Source organism: Lissotriton vulgaris, chromosome 2_1 (assembly GCF_964263255.1).
Source record: "Lissotriton vulgaris chromosome 2_1, aLisVul1.2, whole genome shotgun sequence".
In the NCBI taxonomy this organism is placed as follows: domain Eukaryota; kingdom Metazoa; phylum Chordata; class Amphibia; order Caudata; family Salamandridae; genus Lissotriton; species Lissotriton vulgaris.
Genome location: NC_141687.1, coordinates 1,640,183,375 through 1,640,210,988, shown reverse-complemented (window position 1 = coordinate 1,640,210,988; position 27,614 = coordinate 1,640,183,375). Strand labels below are relative to the sequence as shown.

At 43.6% G+C, this 27,614-nt stretch overlaps 1 pseudogene; it reads right to left on the bottom strand.

The window, feature by feature from the left end:
• Window positions 1–282: 282 nt before the first annotated feature.
• Window positions 283–3,336, bottom strand: LOC147732980 (uncharacterized; annotated as a pseudogene).
• Window positions 3,337–27,614: the final 24,278 nt, after the last annotated feature.

Sequence of the window (27,614 nt, the reverse complement as noted above, 5' to 3'; positions counted from 1 at the left end):
CTTAACAACTTGTGCCACTACTTCCATACTCCAGAGTCTCTGAGTCTTGCCTTTCTTTGAGGTACAGAGCATTATCTGAAGCTGTTGTATAGTGGCAAAAGACTGAACAAAACAGTAGTTAAAGGATCAAAAGGGATGTGTCAACATGTGATTTTGTTGATCTAAAGCACACATTTGGTCCCATAGGGGCCATTATACCGAACAAGGGAACAAAATGAAAGTCCAGGACATTCTACAAGAGGGGAAAAAAACACCAGAATACTATAAAAAGAACAAAAAAGCTTAACGAAAACCAGCAGCTTCATTGTTTGTTTCTTGATTCAGAGTTTTCTTTAGTCCTCTTCTAGCATTGCAAAACCTTATAGCCAACTTAAATATCATAGTTCTGTTGGCCAGTGATCACTAGCCATTAGCCCTGCACACAAACTTCATAAACTCTGGAATTTGTTTTTTTTAACATACGTCAGTATCATGTTACCACCACTATTTTAGGTTTTAATAGGACTGGGCTGCCTTTAAAAGGTTCCAATTCCATTATTTCATATAGCGTGCCCGATGAGATGTGGTTATGGTTAGAAGGGTTCATAAGTATAACATTAGGGCACTTAGTCAAAGACGCACAGGTGATGGCAAGGCATTGATGAAGAAGTGGGCAGAAGTTGAAGAAGGAAAATGTTCTTTAATGAACGTAAGAGTGGAGCAGCAAGTTGTGGATTCAGAAAATAAGTTGGAGTTTCAGGAAGAGGGCAGAAAAGGTCCATCTACAATAAAGGTCTTAACTTTTGTGCAATGAGCCCCCTGATGTAAAATGTTTTGAAGTTGGTCCGCCTCCAAAACGTCATACAAGACTTGGGGGCAGCAGGAGAGGGCATGGCTAAGAGCAGGGGTACTTTTCTGTAGCTCAGAAATCTGCACTAAATGTGAGAATTGTAAAAGAGCAAACGCAACTAACTGACAAACATTTTACACAAAACACTACCACATGTAACTCCTGGTCCCTAATGCAACTGCACCTGCGCACAAATGATCATACCAGCCCCAAGTAACAGGCTATCTTCTCTGCCTCTTTCACCTTTTTGAAATGTGAGGTACTTAAAAGAAAGATTGTACTGATGTAGTGGCACTGAAACAAACATTTCTGCCCTAGTCATGTTCACCAGATGCTGTCACTCTTCCTGTGCAAACAGATAGTAATACGAGATTTCATTTACAAAACCACCATGGAGGCAGCCATGTTGAGCCTGAACTCTACTTGCAATATTCATAGTTGTAAAACAGTCTAAGAAACTACCAAACTGACCAGAAATCCAAAAAGGAGCTTATAACTAACTGCTAGGAACAGGACAACTGATCTAAATATTGAGAGAGTTGATTCAGGTCTAAATAAAAGCTGTGAGCACAATGTTTTAAAATTGCAGTTTAACATCACCCATTCATCCACTTTGAGCCCCTCACCTGGACCTACAGATTTCGAAATTAAATCTCAACTCAAGTGTTTGCACCAGTTTTGCATGGCATTTAGAGTGCAAACTCAGCACAAACGTAATAAATTACAACCCCCCCCCACTGCTTTTTTGCAGACAGCTGTTAGTTAAGCGTAATGGAGTTCTTGTACAATAATATGATACACACCACATATTCAAACACATTTTAACACTATCTATATTAATGTTTTTTCATAATCCTAGATTGACAATTTTAATTTGAACATTCTTAATATCTTACAAAATAATGTATCAACCTTTTGATCAAGAACAGCTATTCCAGCACAAACCTTCGTTATACCTTTTGCAGGTGCAAGTTTTGGTTAAAAAAATATTTCGCTGACCCCATTCAGAAGAAAAACTGTACTGTCCCGAGCGGCCTTGCCTTCTTCCAAGAGTTTGTGAAATTCTCTCTTAGGCACTAGAAGATTTCTGAACTGTGAAGGATAATTTCAATCCCTCACCAACTGCTGCATATCAGCCTGCAAAATAACCCAACTATTTGCCATCATGTTAAGTTATATACAAAAAAACAAAAAATTATTAGAAGAGGTGGTTTTTGGATGTGTATTTGGCATCTGTACATTGCTAACAATCTAAGATTTGCTGGGTTAGCTCAATAAATATAAAGCAGACATATTTAAAAACACATTGCATGCAGAACTAATTGGAAGTCTCCTCATGCAGGAAATCTACAAGGTTTGTCCTATATAAACTTTAATTGTGCATGAAGGTTTACAAATTACAATACAATAGTATGCCAAAAAAGTGGGAAAGAAAAGAAGTACTTTCTGTACGGTAAGTGATCGACTGCATATTTTTGAGACTGCTTTATATGTTAAGTTCCTTGAGCTTGTCAAAGCAGACAGAGCAGTTTGCAAATGCTGTATAGCCAACTCACTGTTGCAAGTGCCTTGCAACTGTGCTATAATGAAATAAATAGAGTTGTTAAAGGCAGCAGATAAAAAATAAAATATACACATAATACAAGCAAACATTTTGGCGATGCATGTGTTTGGGTGGAAAAAAAGGATTGTTAATGGGAATTTGTTGCAGTTTACATGGTTAGGTAGAATATCAATTGCATTCCTTTTAATATGTTTGGTTTCACTTCTGCTTGTAACCATACACGTTACTCATTCAGACAGGAGTTAGGGCCAACAGAATACCTTTCATTTTGTTAATAATGGACAATGAGTTATATACCCTTACCTTAGAGAAGAAGCAAATCATAATTAGACCATACAAGTTTAAATGCAATTCCCTATGCACCGTAAAAAACTAATAAAACATTACCCCAGTGTGAAATGATGTTCTTTCCTCAGTTATCAAATTAAAGGATTCTTTATTGTCCTGAGGGAAAAAAACACAAAAAAGCAACCATTAGGCCGTCATTTATACTGTACAGTTCAAACAATTTTCCATTTGTTTTTTCACATTTTAAAAGGTATGTATATATGCCTTATTGTTGAAGAAATTAACACACCATATTAATTCTGTGTTTTAATAAGGATCAAGGATTTTTGTAGTGATAACAGACAGAAGTTATGTATTTATTAAAATGAGGTTTTGGCTGTAAAATTCACATTATGGTCACCAAGGAAAAAAAGGCTGGCATGCAGGCTTACCAAGATGCAATTGTGTATAATGGCAGCACTCATTTAGCTCTGATTACATCATGTACACCGTTTTTGTTGCCTGAAAATGTGTCATCATGGCAAGGTGTATGGTATATATCCACATTTGTGATTGTTGCTGCAGATGGAAATTCACTGTAGGCCAGGCTGTGTGACTGCAAGCTGTGAACTAAAAAACCTTGTGGTGTCAAAACATTTGGTGCCAGGTGTAACATAATTGTGTGATCTCGTATGCAGGGTTGAAAGGTCTTACTCCATTGCTCGAAATAGCCAGCCCTTGTTTAGGAAATCAGTCAGTCAGTCAAAATACTTTATTGCGATAACTTAATATCATATAAAGACAATGGCAAGGTGCAAATTATTTAAAATACATATACAATAAATACATACATTAAAAACAGTTAAGATACAAGATGAATAAAAATCATACAGCATATCACATATCATATCATTATAAAGTGCAAAGTGCAAAATACATAAAAGCCCCAGAAAAACAGACATATCAGATATGCCCCTGTTACAAGTCCTATTATAATTACAAAGTGCCTTTTATAGAACTCAGTTTGTGCTACTAAGGGGGGTTACCATATTTTTTTAATCTAATATTCCTGCTCCTAATAGCACTCACTAGGAAACTGGCCACATGGAACATAATCCTAGGAGTCTGCAGAAGCTGTAAATAAATAAATAAGAGAAGGTTTAACTTAACAAATCCAGCCTCCTTAAGAATGGGCACAAGGAACTTCCTCCTTGCCTCTACGTAATGACTACAGAACATTACTAGATGCATACTATTTTGTTCGGAGAAATGATCACAGGAACATGGTAGTGCCTTTTCTGGAGTACTCCATACAGGATAAAAACCAAGATTAAAATGTATCAGGTTAAAATGAAAACGAGTTTAAATAAACCTGTGGTAAGGGTGAGTCACCTTGTTCAAGTAGTTTTCTGGGCCGTCAGGTATAGATAATTTTAGACTGACCCTAACACTTGGTTTTTTCAGCTCACACTCTTCTCTCTCCAAGGATAGGAGCTCTCTCATTGCACACTTTATGAGCGCAATATCTTTGGGTGTTATAGACTCTATTGCAGAGTATAGCTCTGGCCTCCCCAACTTAGAAAAGTATTCCTTAATATAAGTCAACCACTTAATGCTGTTAACTTTGTCCAAACACAGACAATCTTTCATGATAATGTGGTTTAAAGGGATTTCTTTATTAAGCCACATCCTCAGCCATGCTACTAAAGGTGCTGTTTTTATCAAGTCTGTGATGTAGCCTTCCCCAAGTTCCAAGTGTACAGTGTAGGACAGAGTTGATTGTGGGACACCAAGAACAGATCTAAAGAATTTATTTTCCATGATCTGTAGGAAATCTAGTCCCCTATAACCCCAAATTGAGCTGCCATAAGATGCCACAGAGATACATTTAGCCTTATAAATTTTCATTATGGCTGCAATTGGCCTAGCCCCCAGTTTCTTGGAGAACCCCTGGAGAGCTGAAGATGTTCTTGCTAACGAGGTTACTCTGTTCTTTAGCTGGGGTCCCCAATTACCCTTTTCATCGAATGTGATCCCTAAATAAGGGAAGGAAGCTACTCGAGCAAGCTTCTCCTGTCCGCAGAAAAAGGTTTTATGACAGTTTTTCCTTGCTGCGCTGCCCATAAGCATAATTTGGGACTTCTTCGCGTTTATTTTTAGGTCAAGTGAGCCCATAAAGGATTCAAAGGCGTCCAGAAGGCGTTGTAGCCCCACCCCGGTACGTGCGAGAAGCACCGCATCATCCGCGTAAAGGAGAACAGGGATCCCTTGCTCTCCTGCACCCGGAATGTCGAGGGTCACATCCCTCAGGGCGGGTTCCAAAGCATTCACATATAGTGTGAACAGTAGGGGTGCAAGAATGCCCCCTGTCTGACCCCTTTTTCTGAAGCGAAAGCCTCAGTACACCTTCCACCGGTGGTAACTCTAATTTTAGCTGTAAGGCCCGAGTGCAAGTCAGCCAGTAAGTTAACTATTGTCCTATCCAAGCCCATTTCCAGCAATATTGACCAAAGCTTTGATTTGTTAACCAGGTCAAAGGCAGAGGAGAGGTCCATGAAACCAAGGTACATGGACCCCTCCTTGGTCCTGGTGTATTTCTCTATCAACAAGTGCAGATTGAGACATTGGTCCTGAGTACTTCTTTTGGGTCTAAATCCATATTGCACATTGGTCAGAATACTTTTTTCTGTTGCCCACTCATTTAATTTTGCTAATATGACTCTTCCTAGAATTTTAACTGATGAGTCAATCAATGAGATTGGTCTATAACATGCAGGATCCTGCCTGTTTCCCTTTTTAAACACAGGGATAATTATTGAGGTTTTCCATGACTCTGGTATATTATCATGGCTTAATGCGTTAAAGACCCTGCAAAGTAATCTAGACCAAAAATTAGGGAAACATTTAAAGGCGTCAGCAGGAACACCATCAGGTCCTGGCGCCTTTTTCTTCAGAGTACAGTCTATTGCTTGTAAAACTTCTGTTACCTCAAAGTTCAATTGGTTTCCATTGGCTATACTGCCAACCAGACCCCCAGGACCTCCACTGCTGTGGTCAGAATAAATACCACTAAAGTGTTTTATCCAGCCTTCATCAGGTATATTAGTTTCAAGGGGGGAATTCTCCTCTCCTGTAAATAAAGATTGGTTAACAATCTTCCAAAATTATCCACTATTTTTCAATATCGCAGGATCTGATAACTGGGACCAAGCTTCATCTTTAATCTCTTTTTTCCTATCTGCTATGGCTTTTTTATACCGGGCTCTACAAGTAGTGATAAGTGCAGGGACTTTCGGAACAGCTTTCAGAGCACTTAACAGCGCAGAGTGTGCTTTTGAGCATCTGCTATCAAACCATCTTTTGATGGGCAATGTCTTCATTTTTGGACCAGCAAGCAGTCTTTGATTAGTCTTGCTGCAGATGCTACCAAAGGCAAGTACCACTTCCCTATTGTGAGCCTCACTAGATAAGCACACACCAACCTCGTCCTCAGCATCGGAGAGTACCTCTTGTACAAAGGATTCTGGGGTTATGTTATCCCATTTCAATCTGCGACCCTGGTCTTTGACTTTAAGTGCTGACCTGTTGTCGCGAGGACCATCTTTTCGCGCTATGAGATCAGTGATTACTAAATCCAAGGAGACAGGATTATGATTGCTAAAAACAGAAACCACAGTTTTATACATTAAAACCTTACCTAGTAAACATAATGAAATGAATATATAATCACTAATAGAGCCATTGTCTGTTCCCTTGAAAGTAGGGACCCTATCCCCCCCTCCCCACACCCAGACTCATATAAGTTCCATCTTGCTAAAAAGTTTTCTAAACATTCCCCCTGTTTATTATGTTCAAGATGGATAGGCCAGCAGTTAGGAGGGGATTCTTCTTCATCGCGAACGCACATAAATATACAGGGGTGGATATTAAAATCCCCCAAGAAAATGATTTCAAAGGAATTTACATTTTCACTGTAGACTGACAAAAACTGATCCAATCTATCCAGACTTTGCAAAGTACAGTCAGATGCATTGGCATTCTAAAAATTTATAAATAAAATATTGGGATGTTCTGCTGAAGAAAGTTCAACAATTAGACAGTGATCGGAGCCCGAATCACATTTCTTCAGGCGACCTTTTATGTCTTGTTTAAAGAGACTTAACAGGCCTCCCTTGGCTCTTCCTGCAACACTGGACACTGCTGGGATACAAGTGACTATAGCCATCCAATGAAAAACTATTTTTTTTGTCCCAGGTTTCTTGTAATGCAATAATGTCGAACTTACAAATAAAATCTGACCATGCCGGGTTTCCTACTTTTGCCTTGATTCCTGCGATGTTCCAAGTAAGCATACTAAGTACAGGTACATAATTCCCTTCATGGCTATTTTGTTTGAGCGAAAGTCAATCATTTTGATCCAAAAAGGATAAAGGGGTATAACGATTAGACAACAAAAGAGGTTGTACAAAAGGATTTTGATGAACTGGATGAGCTGGATGATTTGCAGTATTACAACTTCGGTCTTGGCCCCATTTGTTGTTCATGTCCCAATTGTTGTCCCACCCGGGTGCAGGGGTCCTAGGGTAGGTAACGTTCTGTTGTTCTCCATAGAAAAATTTTAGAGTTAATGGGACAACAGTACCCTGTCTACGTTGGGGCGGGAGTAAATTAGTGAGGATGTTTGGCAGAACGCCTGGATGTGAAAAACTCACTGCCACACAATCCCCTTTGAATTTTTTGGGACGGTTTCCTAGCCAGGGAACCCTTTTTGCAGTCTTGATCTCCTGAGCCAGTTGCTGCTCCCCCCCCCCCCCCCCCCCCCCAGGGCTAACTTCATATTGTTTGTGAGCCATTGTAATGCCTTATTTGACAAAGAAGTGGATGATTCAACTATACCACCTTCTAGGGGGGGGAACGTTGGCTAATACTAATACGACAGGTGAAGCTTCAACTATAAATTGTAAAGGGTCCGTTGTCTGGGCCTGTACTGGGGGATATTGACTGTTAGTAATCCATCACCTTTACCAACTATCTGATTAGCATTTGTTACCGGTAACTGCACTGGGGGGTTAGTGTGCAACAGTTCATCTGATCCCTCACTAGCAGCATTCCCTCCAGTATTGTTGCCCAAATTAGCAACCAACTTGGTAATGTTTTCAACCCCCCCCACTACCTTATTCTGCTGTCCTCCCAGCTTTTTAACCTCAGTTTGTAGTTTGTCTATTTTGGCTATTAGAGGTTTAATGATAGCTTTGATTTTACTATCAATCAGCTCAGCCATTTTTAAAAACAAATCATCATCAACAGTGTATTTGACTTTCCCCTCTCCATTGTCCTTTAGTTTTGTCTTTGGGGTAATTGCCCTCTTCCTCCTTGTCCCCGACCGCAACCCTCCCCGCTTTGGCTGATTTTTTACACTAGAGCGTTCCGGCCGAAGGGCATGGTCTGAGGTGGACTGATCTTCATCTGAAAGACACACCTGTACCTCCTGTTCAGAGTCAGTATCCATATCATTCTCAGGGTCCGCAATAAGTACCTCGGGGGCAGGCACTACATTCTCAGGTAAATTGCTCTTGCCCTGATTGGTAGGGAGGCTAGGAAGGTCATAGGAATCAGTCTCCAAAGGTGTAATGTCATCAGTGAGAGGAAGTATGGTAGGGCTCAGGCATCGTAAGTCTGGAGATTGGCTCAGCCCCAGAGATTCTCTCCTTTGTATGTTTATTTTTTGCACAGTTTGGACCAAATATTTTCCATAGTGTTAGTTGTGGTAACAACGCCTTTCTTTGGCATCCAGGCACTATACCCAGGAGATTAACACTTCAAAATTAAATATAAGAACTATATCAAGGGCAACTGTATCTTACTTGGTTGTTGAGGCTTTTTTCGTCTGTCCGGCAGCGTTCCTGGCCCTGTCCCTGTCGCTTCCTGCCGATGAGGGCCGTAGAGGGCCCGCCCTTTGCCCGGGCTAAGCCCCGGGCGCTCCCGCGCGCGACTCGCGGGGCGAGAGGGAGGTCAGCGTTTTCAAGCGGCGCCTCCTGGCGCTCCTGGCACGTCACGGGCGCGCCGCCCCTGGTGCTGCTGGGGGCTGGAGTTCGCGATATGGGAAGTCTCCCTGCGCTTCCCCGCTGCCTTCGTTTCTGCTGCCGTTCACCTCACGGCTGGCCCGATGGCGGTTCACGTTAGGTCTCAATGGTGTTCCCCCACTGGGCTCACGGGAGGTCAGCGTTTTCAAGCGGCGCCTCCTGGCGCTCCTGGCGCGTCACGGGCGCACCGCCCCTGGTGCTGCTGGGGGCTGGAGTTCGCGATATGGGAAGTCTCCCTGCGCTTCCCCGCTGCCTTTGTTTCTGCTGCCGTTCACCTCACGGCTGGCCCGATGGCGGTTCACGTTAGGTCTCAATGGTGTTCCCCCACTGGGCTCACGGGAGGTCAGCGTTTTCAAGCGGCGCCTCCTGGCGCGTCACGGGCACGCCGCCCCTGGTGCTGCTGGGGGCTGGAGTTCGCGATATGGGAAGTCTCCCTGCGCTTCCCCGCTGCCTTCGTTTCTGCTGCCGTTCACCTCACGGCTGGCCCGATGGCGGTTCACGTTAGGTCTCAATGGTGTTCCCCCACTGGGCTCACGGGAGGTCAGCGTTTTCAAGCCGCGCCTCCTGGCGCTCATGGCGCGTCACGGGCGCGCCGCCCCTGGTGCTGCTGGGGGCTGGAGTTCGCGATATGGGAAGTCTCCCTGCGCTTCCCCGCTGCCTTCGTTTCTGCTGCCGTTCACCTCACGGCTGGCCCGATGGCGGTTCACGTTAGGTCTCAATGGTGTTCCCCCACTGGGCTCACGGGAGGTCAGCGTTTTTAAGTGGCGCCTCCTGGCGATCCTGGCGCGTCACAGGCGCGCCGCCCCTGGTGCTCCTGGGGGCTGGAGTTCGCAATATGGGAAGTCTCCCTGCGCTTCCCCGCTGCCTTCGTTTCTGCTGCCGTTCACCTCATGGCTGGCCCGATGGCGGTTCACGTTAGGTCTCAATGGTGTTCCCCCACTGGGGTCACGGGAGGTCAGCGTTTTTAAGCGGCGCCTCCTGGCGATCCTGGCGCGTCACGGGCGCGCTGCCCCTGGTGCTGCTGGGGGCTGGAGTTCGCGATATGGGAAGTCTCCCTGCGCTTCCCCGCTGCCTTCGTTTCTGCTGCCGTTCACCTCACGGCTGGCCCGATGGCGGTTCACGTTAAGTCTCAATGGTGTTCCCCCACTGGGCTCACGGGAGGTCAGCGTTTTCAAGCCGCGCCTCCTGGCGCTCCTGGCGTGTCACGGGCGCGCCGCCCCTGGTGCTGCTGGGGGTTGGAGTTCGCGATATGGGAAGTCTCCCTGCGCTTCCCCGCTGCCTTCGTTTCTGCTGCCGTTCACCTCACGGTTGGCCCGATGGCGGTTCACGTTAGGTCTCAATGGTGTTCCCCCACTGGGCTCACGGGAGGTCAGCGTTTTCAAGCCGCGCCTCCTGGCGCTCCTGGCGCGTCACGGGCGCGCCGCCCCTGTTGCTGCTGGGGGCTGGAGTTCGCGATATGGGAAGTCTCCCTGCGCTTCCCCGCTGCCTTCGTTTCTGCTGCCGTTCACCTCACGGCTGGCCCGATGGCGGTTCACGTTAGGTCTCAATGGTGTTGCCCCACTGGGCTCACGGGAGGTCAGCGTTTTCAAGCGGCGCCTCCTGGCGCGTCACGGGCACGCCGCACCTGGTGCTGCTGGGGGCTGAAGTTCACGATATGGGAAGTCTCCCTGCGCTTCCCTGCTGCCTTCGTTTCTGCTGCCGTTCACCTCACGGCTGGCCCGATGGCGGTTCACGTTAGGTCTCAATGGTGTTCCCCCATTGGGCTCACGGGAGGTCAGCGTTTTTAAGCGGCGCCTCCTGGCGATCCTGGCGCTTCACGGGCGCGCCGCCCCTGGTGCTGCTGGGGGCTGGAGTTCGCGATATGGGAAGTCTCCCTGCGCTTCCCCGCTGCCTTCGTTTCTGCTGCCGTTCACCTCACGGCTGGCCCGATGGCGGTTCACGTTAGGTCTCAATGGTGTTCCCCCACTGGGCTCACGGGAGGTCAGCGTTTTTAAGCGGCGCCTCCTGGCGATCCTGGCGCGTCATGGGCGCGCCGCCCCTGGTGCTGCTCGGGGCTGGAGTTCGCGATATGGGAAGTCTCCCTGCGCTTCCCCGCTGCCTTCGTTTCTGCTGCCGTTCACCTCACGGCTGGCCCAATGGCGGTTCACGTTAGGTCTCAATGGTGTTCCCCAACTGGGCTCACGGGAGGTCAGCGTTTTTAAGCGGCGCCTCCTGACGATCCTGGCGCGTCACGGGCGCGCCGCCCCTGGTGCTGCTGGGGGCTGGAGTTCGCGATATGGGAAGTCTCCCTGCGCTTCCCCGCTGCCTTCGTTTCTGCTGCCGTTCACCTCACGGCTGGCCCGATGATGGTTCACGTTAGGTCTCAATGGTTGTTTAGGAAATCATTTGTTGGGTATTAACCCCTTGCATGCTGCCGCAATTCTGCACCTGTGTGGCAAAATCGCGAGCGGGTGGGTTAATGACGGCCCCCAGCCGTCATCAGCTCACGAGCGCCGTAGTGCATGACGGATGGCGGTCGTCATCAGCATGCAAGGGGTTAACTGGTAGGTGGTGAAGGGAAGGCATGTTTTAGTCCTTGAATTTAAGAGGGGACTCTAAGACCGTTTCATTTTCACTTCATATTTACTTGTAGATTTCGGATGAAGGACACCAGCCATCCCTAATAAAAGGGCAAAGTTTTCAAGTTACTGCAACTTAATCTGTGGATTCGCATCACCAGGCTGGAAAGCTGTCCTTTCCGCATCAGCTTGGCTAACAACTCTTATATTATCCTGGCCACTCTGCTTGACTTTTTTTTTTTACTTGCATCTTTTCTCTGCAAACTCTTCCTCTTGAAGTTCACGTAATACCCTCTTAAGTCCAGCGCCTCTCCGATTGCCACATTCCATTAATAATCCCAATATAAAGGTTTTTACTTATTTTGCTTACCAGATGATTGAAAAATAATCATAGTTTTGAAATCTCTCTCCTAGTTGATTGACCAACCAGTTCCATCTATATTTTCAACTAGCCATACATAAAGAACTTCACCGTGAATGTCCAAACTCCGAAATTCTCCATCTTTTCTAACAGAAACTGAACAACGGCAAGCAAAAAAGAGAACATTGAATGAAGCCATGATTATATCCTGCTAGATATAAAAATCAGGAATTAGTTTGTGACCGGTTTAAGTTTTAGAACTATGATACAGAGCATACCACAAAGTGATTCACAGATTTTTTAATTGGAGAAAAGCATCACAAAAAGTACACTGGCTTGGTGCTGTTTACATCTAATATGTGCATATTTCCGAATACAAATAAGTGTTTAGGCCTCCACTGTAGTGCATTGAGTAAACTGCATAAATATCCAGTATGTCGCTGCTAGACTAATGGCACTCCAGATTCCAATTAATATAATGTAATAGTAGGCAGATCCCTCTGCAGCTCCAATAATCTGCCTCATTGCCGTCATACTACTCTGGAGAAAGCATTTAAGTTGGCGTTGCCTGGTAGCGCAATACAGCTGCCACCTCATAAACCACGGCCCATCTCATTCATTCTATCACTTGCTTCGAAAGGTGGAAAATGACCACTGTGAGCCTCATCGGACTATGGGAAAAGAATTCTGAGGCTGGTTGCTGGGAAAAAAAAGCCGGAGTGGGGCTTTCTTGGAAGAACAGGGAATTAAAGGTAGTTGGGGCAAGGGAACTGCCATGCATCGGGAGCAAAGCAGATTTGGAGGCTGTAGACTGGGAGGCAAATGCTACAGAAATACTTGGATATGTTGAGCCTAGTGGTACCGCGTATAAAGCACTATATGCTGACCACATGTGTATTGTTAACCAACTCAATGGTACTCATTTTATCAATCTTAGAAGGGTGAATGGTTGAGTGGACCCGCCAGAATTTCGAACCTGTGACCATGATGCTTTATTCCACTAAGCCATCAGACCCAGTTAGTGTACAAACCAGGAAGAGGACAGCAAGTGAAAGAAAAGTGGAAATTGAAAACAGAAAATTTAATGCACACGATTACATTGAATTAAGGTACAGGAAACTATTTATTTATAATTAGCATATATGTTATGGAAGCTGCAAACTTTAAAACACCTGTTAGATCTAAGAAATACATTATTACCTGAGGTCAGCATATAACATAGGATGAGACCAATATGTTTAAAGACTATTTTGCTAACAGGTATGCTAGTAAAATTCTTAGCAAAAAATCTATTAAAGTATGAGATGAAAACCAATCTTATAACATGTTGTTCAATGGTTTCTTTTATAGTGAGTATTGAAAAGATTAATTTATCTTTGTCATTTCTCGTTCATCATGAATTTTGACCTAAGAATTTAAACCATGTTATAATTTTTCTAAACTACTATGTCGGTATGCCTTTTGCATGTATGTGTAGTTTAGTTATGTATAAATTTGTTTGTATTTTGTATCTCTTATTGTATTTTTTATTGTACTGCTGTATGTGGCTTAGACATGCAATGGAGATTTTATTCTCTACTTTTGATTTTAAAGGAACAAATAAAAACTGCAACAAACTATTATGTAATGTTGTGACCAGGAGACTAAATGTTAAATATCTTCTCCAATTAACAGTTCTAAAGAAGCTAAACCTTTTTTCGCAAAACACGTGTTGGCTGGTTGTGTTTGAATATGTTATGAAGAACTCTGATCAAGTATTTTGAAGTATGCATACAAATGTTACAGCAATTGAAGAAAAAACTTTTTCAAGTGTATGAAGAGAAGATTAATAAAAGACTGTATAGGGATATGTCAATCTTGATATGTGTTTTTCTCAGCTCATGAATCAATACAACAAATCCCGTATGAGGGAAACGTGGAACTGAGAATCAGCGCCAGTGATCTTTTCTATTTCCCAAGTATGAATTGTATATATATATATATATATATATATATATATATATATATAAAACGAAGTTGCTCTCACAATTGAAGGACCCACTCAGCGTTTAATTCACCCTTGAATGTTCTAGTAGGCAGCAGCTAGCTGAAAACTACTTGTCCCAAAGAAGTTATTCGCCGTTATGCCTTACGCGTTTTATGGATTAGTTTCCTCTTGATCACAGGCTTGGCTTCAGGGTAACAAAGATCTTGGCACATTTCATGCAGGTGATATAGTTTGTTGTCCCGCCTTGTAGGGCGTGTCTGCACTCGGGCATTCTGGTACCCGTAGTCATCGTATTCCCATAATGGATGCAGCTCTTTGCTTTGTCCCACAGTGATTCCCAGTTCAGTCGTTGTTGCGAGCCGGCCCCGCCGCTGCTTCCTTACGCCTCACTGGAACGGGTACGATGCTCCTCTTGTGTGTCTCTATTGGCAGAGACACAAGGACCCGCCTCGTCGGTTGTGGGGTTCCTTCGTGACCCGAGCAGGCCACTTTTATATGAAACGAAGTTGCTCCCGCAATTGAAGGACCCACTCAGCGTTTAATTCACCCTTGAATGTTCTAGTAGGCAGCAGCTAGCTGAAAACGACTTGTCCCAATGAAGTAATTCTCCGTTATGCCTTACGCGTTTCATGGATTATTCCTCTTGATCACAGGCTTGGCTTTAGGGTAACAAAGATCTTGGCACATTTCATGCAGGTGATATAGTTCGTTGTCCCGCCTTGTAGGGCGTGTCTGCACTCGGGCATTCTGATACCCGTAGTCATCGTATTCCCATAATGGATGCAGCTCTTTGCTTTGTCCCACAGTGATTCCCAGTTCGGTCGTTGTTGCGAGCCGCACCCGCCGCTGCTTCCTTACGCCTCACTGGAATGGGTACGATGCTCCTCTTGTGTGTCTCTATTGGCAGAGACACAAGGACCCGCCTCGTCGGTGGGGTTCCTTCGTGACCCGAGCAGGCCACTTTTATATGAAATGAAGTTGCTCTCGCAATTGAAGGACCCACTCAGCGTTTATTTCACCCTTGAATGTTCTAGTAGGCAGCAGCTAGCTGAAAACGACTTGTCCCAACGAAGTTATTCGCCGTTATGCCTTACGCGTTTCATGGATTAGTTTCCTCTGGATCACAGGCTTGGCTTCAGTGTAACAAAGATCTTGGCACATTTCATGCAGGTGATATAGTTCGTTGTTCTGCCTTGTAGGGCGTGTCTGTACTTGGGCATTCTGGTAACCGTAGTCATCGTATTCCCATAATGGATGCAGCTCTTTGCTTTGTCCCACAGCGAGCCGCACCCGCCGCTGCTTTCTTACGCCTCACTGGAACGGGTACGATGCTCCTCAGAAATAACAGTATTGGGATCAATCCCTCCAAGCATAGTATTGCACATGAATATATATATATATATATATATATATATATATATATATATATATATATATATATATATATATATATATATATATATATATATCCAAAGTTCGTCCACCAATCATACATCCAGGTAGGTAAATTAGACGAGGCAAACCAAGATAGATGGTGCAATTTTTTTTTTTCGTTAAGCCCAACAACACCACCGCCACAACGCGTTTCAGCCCGCGTAGGGCCTTGATCACATGACATGTGTTTGGGGTCACCTCCCTTTTAAAGTGCCAGTGCGTTAAGTACTTCCCCTTTCCTTCCTATGCCTCATTCATAGACATGGAAACAATACTCCGATTTTATAACTGCATAAATGCTGTAGTTATCCAAAAGATAATCAGTCTGTGCCAAATGCTAATTTCAAATAGTTGCAATTTGTGTTACATAAATTTCGACATAGATACATCTAATAGATATCTCAATTTATAAACATATAAATATCCATCCAATTATTTTGCAAATACTTTTATGTTGCCTGCTATACTTGACAATCAGGCGGGTCACACTGCTCTTAGTTTTCTATTGATCAACATGATCTTTTCTGATTGAAGATCTATTTGGATCATTGGCTTTTTTTATAACTTCTTCAACCATTTTTGATTGATAACCACGTCTCAGTAATCGCACCTTACATTGATCTTGTGCCTGTGCACAGTCTACATCGCTGCTACAAACGCGTTTGATACGGTGCATTTATATATATATATATATATATATATATATACATATATATATATATATATATATATATATATATATGAACTTAATGATAATGGACATAAAATTGGCCCTAAAAAGCAGGCAGACCAAAAACCAACCGATACAGAATCTGGTCAAACTAAGCAGAGACACTGGAGGCAGCTGATAAGGAAACTTCACAGGAAATCACCCAATTAGGCATGATGTTTACAAAGAAAGCTTACACAAACCCTCCTCTGCATACCCTAGCAGCAAATCATGACCAGGGCGCCTCCTTATCCCCTACAATCACACTGCAGTAAAAAGCATACTGAAAAAAAGATGAAACTCCTCTCGAAGACCGCTGACATGGAAAATATCAAGCCCACACCGCCGCTAAGGGCCTTGGCAGTATCATATAACAATGACTGCCAGATTGGCCTCCATGCAAACCTTATCCTAATTTTACAATCGGAAAAGCCTGTTTAACTCCAATTCTGGCCCTGAGGATGTTGGCTCTACAAATCAAAGACTTTAATCTAAACTGGACACTGTTCTCTAACACTGGTAAGTGCAGATTATGCGGCTATACATCTGAATCTCTTACACATTAACTAAGTTGTTGTCAGTCACTGCTGCACCTTTGGAGAATTCTATTAAAACCACTTTTTACAAAAAGTTAGAACCGCTACAATTGTATTAAATATGTGGCAATTGTTAAAACTCAATTGAAAAAGAGTCAGAATGTCTAATGCCTAAAATCCGTGGTACAAAAGGACCTTCAAGGTCCGGGACAAACATCTTGATACCAAAGAGCATCTCATATGGGGTCCGCCCACCCAGAGACCTTCTAGGGAGATTATTAAGTGCACGCTGTACGACATTGAGATGGGCTAGCCAGTTCCTGCCGGTACCTATAACTCTAGCTGTCATGGATTGCTTTGAGTCACGGTTCATCCGCTCCACAACACTATTACCCTCAGGCCGGTATGGAGACGAAAATTTGACCTGGACCCCGAATGAACTCATGGCATCCTTAGAGGCGAAAGCTGGACCCTAGTCCGAATGGAAGGTGCCACACGCAAACATTCCCACAAAGACACGCAAATCCCTTATGACAGTTGTGAATCAGCACTTCGGTGGGGCCACAACCATACAAAGCGCGTGAAAAAATTAACTGTAACTAAGATGCAGTATCTGAGGAAAAAGGACCGCAGTGATCCAAATAAACACAACCAATGGGTTTATTAGAAATGTCCAACTGTGTCTGGCGTGGACGCGTAGCAGTCGAGGGTTTGATCTGCTGACAAATGTCACATTGAAGGACATAATCACGCGCCTGTTTATTCAGTCCCTGCCACCAAAAACTCTGTTGTAGCTGTGATACAGTAGCCGAAATGCCCGCATGAGCGGACGCAACACCCTCCTGGGCAGCTGTAATCAGCGCTGACCTGCGGTCCGCTTTTGGAATCAATCTGTCACCAACGTCTGGTATTTTCACATAAGGCACTTTATCAGGACTTAAATGATAAGAATACCTTGAAGGAAATCCAGTAGGATATTTACTTCCCTTCTCAGTAGCAGTAATTGCTGCCAAGAGTCATCATCAATCTTACTTTTGGAACGTGTAACTGCTGCAACCAAATATGTCGAAACTGCTGTCTTCGGGGCCTCATCTGCCAAACTGTTGCCAACAGCGTGAACTCATACAGGCTGATGACCAAGAGTATGAATTACATACACGAGTGGCAGTTGCTCTTTAAGGTCAGCCACTCGAACCCAGATCATTTTATGTTTTATTGTGCTACCTTTGGAGTCACGATAGTCGTTCTGAGTCCAAAAGAACAGATTGTCATTGTAAGCCTGGACACAGTAGGAAGAGTCACTCACAATAAGAGTAATCACACTAGGGTCCGCATACTCCAATGCAAGCAACAGAGCACGGAGCTCTGCTAACTGGGCGGTAAAGTCCCCTAATGTCTGTGTATGTACGACATCGGACTTGAATTCTCCATTCACCATGGTACCAACCACAATTGCGCAGGCCAAAAGGTACGCGTGCTTAGACCCATGCACGACTTGCGCTGAACCATCAGTGTAAATGATACAATGGAAATCCTCCAAAGGGCGCATAGTCAACGGGGCAGGATGAACAAATTCATACTGCAAAAACTCCTGCGACTGTAGGGAGGCGTCAAAAATGAAAGTGACATCCTGAGACGTCAAAGATGTTGCCCATTGTATCCACCGTGGGTGCAAAGCATTAGAATTAGGTACACTTTCGTCACTGCCTCCAAGGCAGGATACAGGGTAACAACCAACATGCGTTTTCCCTGCGAGAGTGCTCGTTCTTTCAGAATTGCCATTTGCACTACTGTCAAAATTTTTTCCACAGTGGAAAACCGCATTTCAGCCGAAGTGTACAAGTGTGACTTGTAAGCGATAGGTACTGTGTCACCTTCATTATAAGTAAGGTATGTGAAACCCACCACCCCAGGCACGATTCTCATCACCAGGTTGGTGTGATTATCATGAGTCAGTAAGAATTTAGATTCTAGAAGATCAGCCTGCAATGATTGCAAAATTGCTGATTGTTCAGGCAGCCAGCACAATTTGGTAAAAGTTGGTTGTATCAAAGCATATGATGGCTTGATACTGTGGGCATATTCGGGAATGAATGTACGCCCGAAATTCAAAAATCCCAGCAAGGATTGCAATTTTTTCAGTGTGTAGGAGTGCGCAGTTGTGCGCAATTCTCCAAGATGTGAGGAGCCAATCCTCGACCTTCATTGTTGAGCTCATAGCCCAGGAACAACACTGTGTACTCTGCAATGTGTGACTTTGCAAAGTTAAATTTGTAATCGAATTACAAATTATACGGTTAACGCGGCACAGATGTGCCCATATCTCGTCGTCTGTGAGATAAATGTCATCCACATACGAACACGCATCTGGGTCAATTCTCTCTAGAAGAGAAACTATACGGGCAGCAAACACACCTGGACTATTCTTATAGCCCATAGCTAATCTTTTACATTTTCGCTGTGTGCCACCACTGGTAAAAGTAGTCCATTGACTACTTAAACCAGAAAGGTTGTGGGCAAAAAAAACATTGGATATGTCAAGTGTGGTTTTAAACCTTTTACACACAAGACCATCTACTAGGGCAGAGCCGTGGGTATTCTGTACTGCACAGGTACGGCAATGCGAGTTTAGATACTGATAATCCAATACCAAATGGTAAGAACCATCAGGCTTAGTCACAGTAAAAAGAGGGTTATTTATCGGAGACACACAAGTTTCAATCACACCTTGATATTCCAATTGTTCAACGATTTCTGCGACTGAAGCTTTCGCTTCACGCTGCATGGGATTTTGAGGTTGAGGCTGTGGCATAGACCGCAAGGGAATCTCATGTTAGGGGGAGAATTTATCCCAACCACAGTGAGTACAGTATAAAGCAGGTGCAAGGGCCTTAGCTCACTCTTCTGCAAAATCCAGAGCATGCTCCTTTGACACTGTATGTGCAAAACTAGGGAGGATAACCTCCTCCCCTCTCGGAGCTGCGAGAACAAAAGGCGGGGGCCAGTCAGCCTCCACTAACAAAATGTCATACGTAGTTGTCAGATTTTGCCAAAATACCCCTTTTACATCACCTCAATTAAAATGTCAATTTCAAAAAGCCTATCCGGGGGAGCTACTCTAGTATCAGCTGTCTCAACAACAATGAATTTTTCAGTCGCTGTCACCTTCAGTAATGGACGCAGGGCCTCTCGAACAATGGTAATCTTCGCTGCGCTGTCCAACAGCGTCAGCGCCCACGTCTGATTCCGAAGCTGCGTTCTCACTATCTGTGGCATATCTCGCTGTTAAAGCGGCAACTTTCTTTTTCTGAAACTGGGGTCTTTTCTGCAAAGAATCGTCCTGCTTGTCTTTGCCGTCTTTTGGGCGGGGTTGGTCGCCACTCTGCTGGCCATCCCATCCTCTGCCGCCGCCTCCACCACCGGACAATGAGGCAGATGTGTCCTGTAAAGAACGAGGAGAATGTTGATCAGGAACCTGAAAACGATCAGGTGACTTAATGGTAGCGCGGTCGTGCATGTCATAAGAGCGCTCAGTAGACGCAGGCACTGGAGACGCAGGACGTGACTCCTGTTTCTGCTGTTGTTTCCCCTGTTTTTTGTTTTTGTTCCAATTTTGCTTTGGAGCTTTGGGTTGATCGTCTTTCTCAGACTTCGACCCCTGAGTTTGTTTTTTATCTTTAGCAGAAAAGGGCTTGACACCTAAAATATTACGGCCTATGGTCTTATAAGCAGCCGTAATAATTCTCTGCAACTATCAGGGTTTGTCGGCATTGGGGACTTCGCGCAAAGCATTAGACACTTGGAAGTTTACCGCATCTCCCTTTATATTAGAAAGGGCGAGATCGGAAACTACGTCAAATGAGCCAACGGATCACTGACATAATATCGAGGGACATAATATCGACTATCAAAAATATCGTTGACAAAATATCGACAGACAGAATATCGAGTTTGTATCTACAAACAGGTAAGTACAAAAATATCGAGTAAAAAATATCGTTTACAAAAATATTGTTTATAAAAATATCGACTTTATTAAAAACAATGTTAAATTAAATTAATATTAAAAATTAATTACTAAAATATACTTAAACATACTTAAATTAACTTATAATAATTAAATAATTAATAAAAGTTATAAAAAAATGTTTAATCATATTTGTTAAAACATATATATATAGTAACATAATATAATTAAATAATATCCAATATTATTACCGTACAATAGCGGAAGTGTAAAAATTACTATTCCCACTCCAGAGAGTGCAACAGTAGGGAAAGTGTTGGATAGCGTAGGGATAAAAATTACTATTCCCACTCCAGTGAGTACAATAGTAGGATAGCGTAGGGGTAAAAATTACTATTCCCACTCCAGTGGGTGCAACAGTAGGGAAAGCGTTAGATAGCGTAGGGGTAAAAATTACTATTCCCACTCCAAAGAGTGCAACAGTAGGGAAAGCGTTGGATAGCGTAGGGGTAAAAATTACTATTCCCACTCCAAAGAGTGCAACAGTAGGGAAAGTAAATACTTCATATATTATTCAAAAAAATATAAATTAATATCTATAAAAAAATGAATTAAAAGTAATTACCAATTTAATATAATATGATAATTAATCTATTAAAATTACTAATTAACATTAATTATTACAATTAGTTACCTATTAATACAAATTAATTACAAATTAACAATAATTATTTAACAATTAAAAATTAATTAACAATTAATTCAAATTAAACACAAAAATAAATGTAATTGTTTAATTAATTATAAATAAATTACTTCCCACCCTATTCCCCTATAAACCCACAACCCGTTACAGAAAATAAATTAGTAAAATTAACATAATTAGCAATTAATCAATTAAATTAAATTAATTGGCAATTAATATTTAATTAATTACCCATAAAAACTTAATTAACAATTAATTCTAAATAAATACCAATAAATAATTTTACATATTTAATTAATTATAATTAAATTACTTCCCACCCAATTCCCCTATAAACCCACAACCAGCTACAGAAAATAAATTAGTAAAATTAACATAATTAGCAATTAATCAATTAATTAAAATTAATTGCCAATTAAAATTTAATTAATTACCAAATATAAATTAATTAACAATGAATTAAAAATTAATACCAATAAATTAATTTACATATTTAATCAATTATAATTAAATTACTTCCCACCCTATTCCCCTATAAACCCACAACCTGCTACAGAATTAAATTACGCAAACATTCAAAAAACAAAATTCAATAATTAAAATTAATTATAACATAAATACACACTTTTCACACATATAATAACAAAAAAAACACTATAAAAAATCGATATTATTAAAAAATCGATAATTTTAATAACCTATATTATATACTTCGATATTTTAACTTTCTATATTTTTAACATTCGATATTACATTACCTACCTAAAAAAATGATAGTTTTGATGTCTATATCCTGTCCATTCGATATTTTGTCCATTCCATATTTTAAACTCGATATTATGTCCATTCGATATTTTGTACTCGATATTTTGACTGTTTAACGAGTCTCATTCCCAATTCAACCACAGCCTCAGGTCCGTGTTCATTCTGAACACTTGTAATGACCGTCGGAAGGACAGCCATTAACGGAGTGCCGAAGCACCTCGTGTACACTGCCTCAAAGATCTTACCCCAGGATTCGCAGTCACCAGCTTTCTGTACAAAGTCCTTGGGCAAACTAATTGTAAGAATCCTGTGTTTTTCTACAGGACTCGAATTAGGAAAAACAGCTTCCAACTAGTCAAATTTCTCGGCAAGCCAGAAAGGCATATCATCCTTAGCCTGGGGACGCTTGTCCATAACCGCATTAACCATGACGGCACTAAGCTTCATTCCGCTCGGTCCAGCTGGAAGCGCCGCAACACCAGGGGCCCCGCCCTGGAAATTGCGGGCAATATATTGAACTAAGGCCCTGATAACCACAATTGCAGAGGTATATAGGGGCCTTAATTCAGCAACGGGATTGCCCCCGCACGAGAATGCGGGGTAAATCCAGCCAAAACAGGCCAGGAAGCACCTGGAATGGACAAAGGACCTAATCTAATCGCCGTTAAACTGTGGGGAAGGGCGCCATTAAACCAAACACAGTGCTGTCATGCAGAAATCAGAATTTCCTGTGTCCTATAAGGAACATATTTCACGGGCACGGCTGTGTGGGTATAAGTGTGAAACCCCTGAGTAGCCGCATCCACAGCAGGAAATGTCACCCATGAGTAAAAAATCTCAAACGGGTAAGCTATCTCAGCACTCACCACCAAAATAACCGCCATGCCCTTCAAGTTGACGTTACAAGCCTGTAAATGATTACGGACCGCAATGCAACTATGCTGCGGTATGTCAACGTCACCCATAACGATACATACAGGATAGGTACAATGCAAAACAATGTAGCACAACTGGGTAGTAATTCAAAAGGAAAACTTTTTGAAAGATTCATGCTTGAAAAGACCTATGTAACTATTGGTAGGTTTATCCGTCACCACTGTTAACCGGAAACAATAGTGAAGGTCTTAAGGACTGATATAAGCACTACTCAAGCATCATGAAATAAGACCACCACTGTTAGGGCGCCATGTTGCAGGGATTCTGCTCAGACACAGAACTGTGCACAGAGACTCAGGACCTCAGTGAATTAGGGTGTGCCAAAAACTCACCTTAGTACCCAAAATCCCCTACCAGACTAGCATCAGTGTCTCATTAGCTCTTCGTCCTATAGCAAAGTCATGTGTATAGATCTGATATATTGAGGTCATTAGGATGTTTAGTATCTATATATAGTTATATACCGTGTCTCCAACAATCTCAGTGCACTTTCCCTGTTTCCCCCTCGCCTGCTAGGTGGAACTGCATCAATCACATAATATTTCAAATCTTTCTTGTTAGAGAGATGACTTTTCCTAAAGTGACGAGCTACCGGGCAAGTATTGTCCTGGTTGCTAATGGCCTTGAGATGTTGGAGTATGCGCTTGTGTGCTGCCAGTTTGGTGCTACCAACATAAAGGAGGTTACATGGACAGGAAAGGACATAAACCGTATGGTCGGTCTTGCATGTAGTTTACTAATTGTGTGTATCTTGTTACTGAATGGAGTTCTATATTCAGTCTTATTGACTCCATGCTGATATGCCTTACATGATTTACAGTGGAAGAATCCTTTCCGATTCTGAAGCTAATTAGTTATATCCATGGTTTCAGGGCTGGTAGATACGAGCTGATCCCTCATAGAGGGACCTCGACTATAGGTCAATGATACTCTCTGTGGCAAATCTGGTTCAATTATTGGGTCACTGAGCACTAGTGACCAGTTCTTCTGTATAATTGCCTGTAGCTGGTTATGTTGGTTGCCATACTGTATTATAAGCCTGAAATTCTTGTCTCTGGCAGGTTTGTTTGTAGGACATTGATCTGTATCAGGTTGACTGTCTGTGTCTGTATTCTGTAGTAACTCTTCTCTAGATTTAATCATGGATTTGCCGATGGCGGACTCAATGATCTTATCCAAGTACTCTCTTGCCCTGAATCTTGTCTTGCAATCTTTCTGTGCCTTTATAAGATCCTCATGATTACTATGGAGATGCCTCATCCGCAGTATCTCGCCATAAGGGATACTAATGACGAGGTGCCGCAATGTGCGCATGCAGAGTAGAATTCCCTGCCGTTAGTTTCCTGAATAGTTTCTATCCTGTTATCAACAATATATACCTCAATGTCCAGGAAAGACCCAGAAATATCACTGAGCGTAACAGTAAATTGCAAATTGATCTCATTTTTGTTGATGTCTGCTACAAACTGTAAAGCTGTTTCCTTATTCCCATTCCATATAACGAAAGGTCATCAATGTACCATAGCCACAATACAATTCTGTTATCATCCTTCGCTGTTGTGGTGAGGACCAGCTCCTCCCAGCGCCCCATATGGAGGCTGGCGTAACTTGTAGAGAAGCTGGCCCCCATAGCAACTCCCCATATCGGCTAATACAGTATGTTGTTAAACATAAACACATTGTTTTCAAGGCAAAACATAACCATTTCGATAATCATCTGTGTTTTTCACAGTGATCGGGGTCTTTGTTAAGATAGTGTTCAATAGATTTGACGCCATCTCTGTATCAAATACTTGTGCTTAGCGATGTTACGTCTAAGGCCATCATCAAGTATGTATTCTTCCATTCATTATTAGCCAGTTTGTTCAGGAAATCTCTTGAATCTCGCACATATGACGTCAAAGATTGGATGTGTGGCTGCAAAAAAAGGTCTGCATATTGCGAGGTGTATTCAAGTACGTTTTTACGGGCCGTAATAATTGGTCGGCCTAGGGGTTTATGTGTGTCATTATGGGTTTTAGGAATAAAATACATAGTTGGGGTAATCGGATGTTCATTTTTCATCAATTTCAATTCCTTCGTGGTAATCAAATCATTTCTCTGCCAAACGTGTAACATATGGTAATATCGTGTGTACAGTTTTATGATTGGTACTGCTCATTCTCGCGTAGCAGGCCCTATCAATTAGTTGTGTGGATGCCTCCTTGTTGTAATCAGTCTTACTCCAGATTACGATATTGCCCCCTTTGTCCGAATTTCTTACAACTATGGCCTTGTTGTTTTTCAGTTTGCTGATAAGTTTGTGATATTTGCGATCCTGCCATCGATATTTATGATTTTTTTCTTGTATTGCAAAGTTTTTTTATTTGCTCCGTCACCGCTTCATGGAAAATATTGATTGAATCTCTTATGGTCACTGGATTGAATGTGGACTTGGGTTTAAACTTGTTTTTATATTTGCCTTTGCTGTTTTGGGAAATCACTGTACCCACTACGTTGTCCTCTGTCTGATCATCAGTTTCCGTTGTATTTTGTGGCTGCATCCATAGTTCTTGTGATGTATCGATCAGTGGCTGATCTGTTTTTTCCAAAACTCCAATCGTCTCTCTTGTTGTGGCAATCTCTGTTTGCTCCTTAGTCATCCTTGATAATTTATGGCATTTTTGTAATTTCAATTTTCTCACAGCCCTGTAAATGTCTAATCTAGTATTTGTGTAATTAATATCGGGTTTTGGACAAAAAGATGGTCCCAGGCTCAAAATACGTTTTTCTTCAATATTTAAGTTGACATTAGCCAGATCTATAACAGTTTTCTTGATTTCATCAATGGTGGTATTGCTCATTTTTTCTGCCATCGTCCCCCTCTTGATTTCTTTGTTCTTGCTTCTGTTTGCTTTTCTCTTCTGTCGCCTCCTGTAGTTGTTGTACGTTCTTCGTTGTGCCTTGGTTTCCTGGGGCGCAGTGTCTGGCGTTGGTCGTAATATAAAAAAGATAATTCTTGAACCAGTGTGTTCGTTTTTACTTGCACTGCCCTCTCAGGACCACTGATTTCATTCTCCGATACACTGTTGTTATGTTCCTGAAGGTCCGCCCCCGGTGTCCGGAGGGACGGACAAGTTGGTCATGTGACCGCCCCATAATAAAAAGAGGTCGAGCACGTGAGAGGGCGTTCAGAGAGAGACGCGCCGACCGACCAAGCAACTTTATTCCCAGTGTCTGGCTGAGTTTATTCTAGGGCCACGTGTCAGGCCTAGTCAGGATAGATGCCCTTTGAGCGTAGATCCCATAGACATCTCCCCAAGGTCATCCTACTCCCTCATCTCCCGACACAACAATTGGCGACGAGGGTGGTTGTCGATCCCCCGCTTGGGGTGCGTGTGTGTGTCCCTCTTGGGGTGAGGCGGCTGCGGGCACTCCCTCGTGTCCGCGGTGCTCGTGCCTTGCCACCGCACACCCCCCACTCTGCCTGCCGGGTGGACATACTCTGATCCCTGGCACTCATCAGGTGAGCTGCGCTGGCTTGCATCTTCCTGCAGCGAACAGGAGTCTGGTTAGTCGCGCGAGGGGCTCCTTCTGTGGACCCTCTACGCCTCAGTGCCACGCTGCGCTGGTTTGCACGGGCATACACCGCACCAAGATACGCCTGGCCAGGCGCTCCGGTTGCCGCCGCATCGTCTCCCGGCTGCCCGCGGGCATCCTCCCGGGAGTCCGAAGGGATGGCCAACATTCCGCCCATTGAGCCGTTTGTGGTGGAAGGTGCGCCATCCACTCTCGCACCGAAGTGGAAAGAATGGGTGGACAGGCTCTTCATATTCTTCGAGGCCACCAAGGTCCATAAGGAGCAGAAGCGTGCCATGATTCTCCATCTGGGTGGCAAGGACATCCATTCCATCGCCCGCACCCTTACGGAGGCAACTCCCAAAACCCACCACACACTAATAAACGCACTCAATGCGCACTTCGAACCGATGGCCAACCAAGACTATGAGCGCTTCATTTTCAGGCAAGCGCGGCAACTGCCAGAGGAATCACTGGACGCTTACCACTCGAGACTGAAGAAGCTAGCACTAACGTGTGGATTTCAGGACGTCACGGAGGAAATCAGAGGCCAGATAATTCAGGGTTGCGCCTCTGCTAAACTACGCGAAAGAATTCTGGAGGAGTCGGGGAAACCCCTACCAGACATTCTCACGCTGGGCCGCACAAAGGAGCTGTCCAAGGCCAGGGCAGCCCACATGGAAGCAGCTCTACAGGCCAACATGAAAGTGGAACCGGTGAACAAACTACAAGTCCGCCCACAACCCAAATGGGTGAAGCGAACAACAACTCCGCAGGGCGGAGCTTCGGCGCAATCATGTGGGTACTGTGGAGGCCCGAGACACCCGGCGCCAGAATGTCCAGCACGAGGCAAGATATGCTCCGGGTGCGGGAAGATGAATCATTTTGAAAAGGTGTGCCGGTCCAAAAAGTTTAGCAAACCACGCCAGACAATACACACAGTAGCGGAGCCCGAAGGCGCGGAAGGAGGACCCAGCAACAGTGACATGGACGACGACGAGGAGGAGCGGTCCGTACACAAGGTGCACATGATCGGCACGGCCACCCGACGCACCAGGACACTGCCCCAATGCGCAATACAAGTGGCTGATCAGGACGTAATGGCAACTGTGGACACGGGCGCCTCAATAAACCTCATGAGTGCGTCCCTCTACGGAGACATGGCTACCCCTCCCAGCCTCCGTTCCACTCCGATCTCTGTTTTTGCCTACGGCCAGGACATTCCACTCCGCATTCGAGGAAAATTTAAAGCAGCAGTCCGGCACGGAGACAAGATCACGCGTGCCAACATTTTCGTGTCGGAGGAAGGTCAAGGCATGCTCCTGAGTTGTCGGACGGCAGAGGACTTGGGAGT